This window comes from Tenrec ecaudatus, chromosome 2, assembly GCF_050624435.1.
Source record: "Tenrec ecaudatus isolate mTenEca1 chromosome 2, mTenEca1.hap1, whole genome shotgun sequence".
NCBI lineage: Eukaryota > Metazoa > Chordata > Mammalia > Afrosoricida > Tenrecidae > Tenrec > Tenrec ecaudatus.
In genome coordinates, this window is record NC_134531.1 from 167,694,139 (window position 1) to 167,700,138 (window position 6,000).

Here is a 6,000-nt window from a genome sequence, read left to right on the forward strand (position 1 = left end):
GTAAATTATATCTCAATAAAGCTGTTTTAAAATTCACACAGCAGAGCATGGTAGTGGTGAGGGGGGATATTGAGCAAAGAATATTAAAAAATATTATATAATGTGAAGATCTATAGAAGTGAAAGGATATTTTCGAGAACGCATTTCTTTTCAAATAAAGTACAAGGGAACAACCTTGGAATGCATTTAGTCAATGGGAATTTTCTTTTGATAAAAGGGGAAGTGGGTGTAAGCAAAAAGAAAAGGAACAATTGCTATCTGTTTCTTTTATTTCTCCTAGTTGTGTGAAATTTCACATAACCTTTTAGGGGAAAATATCTATCCCTCAATTATTTTAATATTGTTCTTTGCTAGATGCTTAGTAGGAAAGAAGAGGAGAAAGAGGGAGGAAAACTTGCTCAGTTTCAACCTCAAATCTTGCTATCAGATATTCAATAATTTGGAAAAGCTTCAAATCCACACTTTGGAGAAACTGAGTCCATGATTTTCTTATTTCTTTCTAAGGACACATGCCAACAATTGATAAAGGTAGACTCCGAAGAATGAACTGACCCTACACTTCTTGTCAGGTATCCATCCTGCTTCAAAAAGGATCCCTGGGCAGCTTCAAGTAAGAATCAGTGAGAGGAGGAAGGTCCCTGACTTGGGGAGCTGGTAAAAGATCTTTGAGGGGGAAGTCAATTGAAAATAAGAAGTTGTAAAAGTGGAGAAGATGACAACAGGAAGAGAAGGGGCCCAAAGGGGGAATACAAAGTGCCCCAAATCGGTCCTCCTTTCACAGCTGGGGCCTGAGATGGCCTAGGTTACCCTTACAATGGATGTGGAGGAGGGTGGCCACATGATACAATATGCATTGGATTTGGTGTGACTATTCAGTGTGTCTTGTTTGATGGGAAGGTCACTTTTGCTCTAAAGACTACCTTTGGGTCGAAAAGGAGACGCTAGTACCCTTACTTTTTATTTTATTATTTTTTTAACATTTTATTAGGGGCTCATACAACTCTTATCACAATCCATACATATACATACATCAATTGTATAAAGCACATCTGTACATTCTTTGTCCTAATAATTTTATTTTCTTTTTTTTTTTACATTTTATTAGGGGCTCATACAACTCTTTTTTTTTCTCTTTAAACAATTTTTTAGGGGCTCATACACCTCTTATCACAGTCCATACATATACATACATCAATTGTATAAAGCAATCTGTACATTCTTTGCCCTAATCATTTTCTTTTTTTTTCTCCTCTTTTCTTGCAACCTTACTTTTTAAACTACATTTACATTTTCTTTCTAATTTATGTTGTCTGCTCCCTTTCCATGCAAATAACAGCAACAGTTATATAAGAAGTGAAGAAAAAGTTCAAGCCTCAAGTTGTTATAATATTGATGGATTCTATGGGCAATATATTGAATGATAAAGGAAGTATCCAAAGAAGATAGAAGGAGAATGGATTAAAAATAAAAAGAGAAAAAACATTGGTACATACAGACAATGGAATACTATGCATGTCCTGAAAAACAGTGATGAAACTACAAAGCACTTCATGACATGGACGGACTTGGAGAATAGGATGATGCGTGAAATTAGTCAATCATAAAAGAACAAATATTGTATGAGACTACTATAAGGATAAAAACCAAGGCAAAGAATTGCCTGCAAAAGGAAACAAACTTTGGAGGTTCCCAAGGATAGGGAGGCCAATGCTAAAAAAATGAAGCAACAAGCTAGGATGTATTGGCTTGTGAAAGGGTGAATGGAGGTCCATTAAAGGGAGAATAGAAAACAGAGGAGGATAGTGGTTGGATAGAATATGTGGAGATGGAGTTGAAGAGTGGTTTTAACTGTTGATTGCAAAGTTGATGATCTGAAACCTAAGACCTAATTCAGAATAGTTATTGTGGTGGTTACATGATCTGGTGTCAATTTGAGACTGTTAAGAGTAAGGAGTGGAATTTAGCGGGTCAGTCAGGTCCCAGCTTGATGGCCTTATTTGAAGGCTCAGTGGAGATAAATAGCTCATTGAAGGCCAGATGCATTCACTTCCTGCAGACATTCCTGTTGATAAGCTACAAAGAACTACGCTGACAGACCCAGAGCTGGAGGAGGCACAAGGAGACACAGTCCAGTGCTGAGTTGCTTCCATCAACACTGGATTCACAGGACTTTCCACCCACTGACCTATGATCTTCCTGCATTCAGACTCATTGCATGACTATGTGAGTGTAAAGAGGAATTTATAGATTAGTATTGACATATAGGGTAATATCAGATTTATGGACTTGATACTGACTGGGCTGGGATGTTTTCTTAATGTACAATTTCTCTTTGATATAAAGTTCTCTCTTACACACATGAGTGTCTATGAATTTGTTTCTCTAGTCAACCCAGACTAACAGTAATTCATTAAAAGAAGACAAAAATAGAAAGGATATATAGAATCATTGTTCAAAAAAAATGGTCAATGCTGAGCCATTTTAGGAAGGAGTGTATGATCAAGAATAGATAGTATTTAAAAAAAAAAAAAGCAAGGGAAAAAAGAGGAGCTGATACCAAAGGGCTCAAATAGAAAGAAAATGATGATTGCAACATATATACAAATGTGCTTGACACAATGGATATATGTATGGATTGTGATGATCTGTACAAGCCCCAATAAAATGATTAAAAATAGAAAGAAAATAATGATGGAAACATATACAAATATTCTTGATACAATTAATATGTGGAATATTATAAGAGCATCCAATAGAATTGTGTTTTTGAAAAAAATAAAAGAAAGGAAGAATAGATAGTACTGAAGCAAGAGTCCAAGTTGCACAGAAGGTATTATTTAAAAAAAAATACTTTTAATGGGGGCTCTTACATCTCTTATCACAATCCACACATTCATCCAGTGTGTCAAGCACATTTGCACATATGCTGCCATCATTACTTTCATCATTTTCTTCCCACTTGAGCCCCTGATATCAGCTCCCCATTTTCTTCACCCTCCCTCCCCCACTTACCCTCCCTCAAAACCCTTGATAAGTTATAGATTATTATTTCCATATCTTACATCATCCTTCATCGCCCTTCACCCACTTTTCTGTTATTTGTCCCCCTGGGAAGGGGTTGTGATTAATCCTTGTGATCAATTACCCCTTTCTCCCCCCACTCTCCCCTAATCCTCCTGGTATCTCTACTCTCATTGTTGGCCCTGAGGGATTTATCTATCCTGGATTCCCTGTGTTGCAGGCTCTTATCTGTAACAGTGTGCATACTCTGGTCTAATCCTATTTATGATAGAATTGAGTTCATGATAGTGGGGTGAAGGAAGCACCAAAGAACTAGAGGAAAGTTGTGTTTCATTGGTGCTATACTGCACCCTGACAGGCTCGTCTCTTCCTTGTGACCCCTTTGTGAGGGAATGTCCAGTTGTCTACAGATGGGCATTGGGTCTCCACTCCATGCCCCCCACCCTCCATTCACCTTGGATATGGCTTTGTTCTGGATCATAGATGCCTGATAGCTGATCTCATTGACACTTCATGATCACACAGGCTGGTGTGCTTCTCCCATGTGGGCTTTGTTGCTTCTCAGTTGGATGGCCGCTGGTTTATCTTCAAGCCTTTAAGTCCCCAGACACTGTATCTTTTGATAGCCGGGCACCATCAGCTGTCTTCACCACATTTGCTTATGTACCCATTTCGTCTTCAGCGATTGTGTTGGGAGGTGAGCATCACAGAATGGCTAATTGTTAGAACAGTGTTCTTGTGTTGAGGGAGTACTTAAGTCGAGGCCCAATGTCCATATGCAACCTTAATTATTAACATATAGATATGAGTACATAGTCCTATTCCCCTCTATGTATGTATATACACACACATACATACTACATACAGGCATGTACATATGTAAGTATGTGTGTGTGTGTGTGTGTGTGTGTATTTAGGCCTCTATAAATGTCCTTTGCCTTCTGGTTCTTTTCTCTATTTCCTTTTACTTTCCTCTTGAACCACCATCATGTTCGGCCTTCATTCGGGTTTAGTAATTCCTTGCTGCTACATTGTCCTTTATTAAGCCCCACTAGGCATCCTACAACCTTCCTTGCATTGATTTTAGTTCATTTGTTGTTCCCTTGTCCCTGGGTTGGTTCCTCCCACCCTTCCTTTCTCCCACCGCCCCTGCTCCCATATGCCCCTGAAACCATTGGTCCTGTTTTTTCCCATTTCTGAATTATTTATCCCACCTATCTTATCTAGACAGACATGCAGATACATTAATAAGTGCAAAAAAACAGGCAAAGCCAAATCAAACAACAAAGGAAGTAAAAACCAACAAAACAATAACAAAACAAAATAACAATAACAAAAAGAAAGCCACTGACTAAAATGGAAAAGCCTATAAATAGTTCAAGGTATGTTTGTTGGCCTTTACAAGTGTTTTCCAGTCGAGTCTGATGGGGTGCCACACTCTGTCTCTAAAGTCTGTTTTTAATATTCTCCAGGAATTTCATCAGTCTGTTCCCCCTGCTCTACTGCATGTCCTCAGTGCCTCGCCCCAGTATGATGGGGCCAGACCGTGCACTATTCCTTTACTGTGTCTCCAGTGTTGTACCCCACAGTGCCATGGTTCAGTGAGGAGCGTCGTGTACTGTGGTGGGGCTGCCCCCACGGTCCTCCCTCTGTGTCATCTGCTCAGAGCAGGAACATCATCCTCAGGGCTTTGTGGGTCAGGATGTCCTCTTCTCCCTCTCCATTCCTTTTCATTTCTCCCGTGTGCTCTAATCTGACACACCCCTCACCCCAAGGTGTAGCACCTCAGTGCTGTCCTCTGAAGTCCATTCTTCTGGGGGGAGGGGTGGAGTGTCCACATAGTAGGGGTTGGGGTCAGCCCCGTAAACCTCTCTATTGGTTCCCTGTTACATGCCAGTATGTTTTATTCGTGTCTTGGCACATTTGGTTGAAGCCTGGTCTCTCTCTCTCTCTCTCTCTCTCTCTCTCTCTCTCTCTCTCTCTCTCTCTCTCTCTCTTCCTTTCCTGTGGAGATATAAATAATACCCTCCCCTTGAGTGGGTTAGTGCCCTGCTTCCCCCCTACCCATGTCTTTTTAATTTTTTTCTCTTTCCCCCTCTTATTTAGTTGGCTGCCATATGTATCCCTGGATTGGGTTTGGCCCCTGCCGTTGTTGCTGGACCTCAGCCCAGGGATGTATGTATATAGTAGCTTTTGCCTATGCCCCCTTTTTTTTAAGCTTATCTCAATGGACTCATGTTGCACTTGTACATTTATGCGTGGCTTACTTCACTTAGCATGATTTCCTCCAGCTCTTCTCATGTGGCAATGTACTTCATATGCTCATCGCTGCTTTTAAGGATGCATAGTACTCCATTTATGTGTGTACCACAGTTTTTAGATCCATTCATCTGTTGATAGAAGTTTGGGTTGTTTCCAACTCCTTGCGATTGTGAGCTGTGCCACGATGAACATTGGAGCACAGATGTATGGCTGTGGTTTGTTTCTTGCCTCTTCTGGGTATATGCCCAGTAGTGGGATTGCTGGGTCATATGATAGTTCAATCTCTATCTGTTTTAGATATGGCTAAATTGATTTCCATAATGGCTGTACATACCTACAGGTCCACCAACAGTGGATGAGATTTCCTATCTCACCATAGCCCCTCAAACATTTGTTGCTTTCTGATGTTTTAAATTGGGCAATTTTTGAGGGTGTTTGGTGGTACCTCATAGTTGTCTTAATTTGCAGTTCTCTTATGGCTAGAGATCTGGAACCTTTTCTCATATATTTAATGGCCATTGGAATTTTTTCCCTTGACAAACTTCTGTTCAGGTCCTTTGCCCACCTTCTGAGTGGACACTTGGTTTTTTTCTTGTTGTAAGTTAGCAGAGTATTGTAGATTTTAGTAATAAGATCTTTGTCTGATGTGTCATTGCTAAAGATGTTTCCCAGTCCTTGGGCTCTCTTATTACTCTCTTGGTGAATTCTTTTGATGTA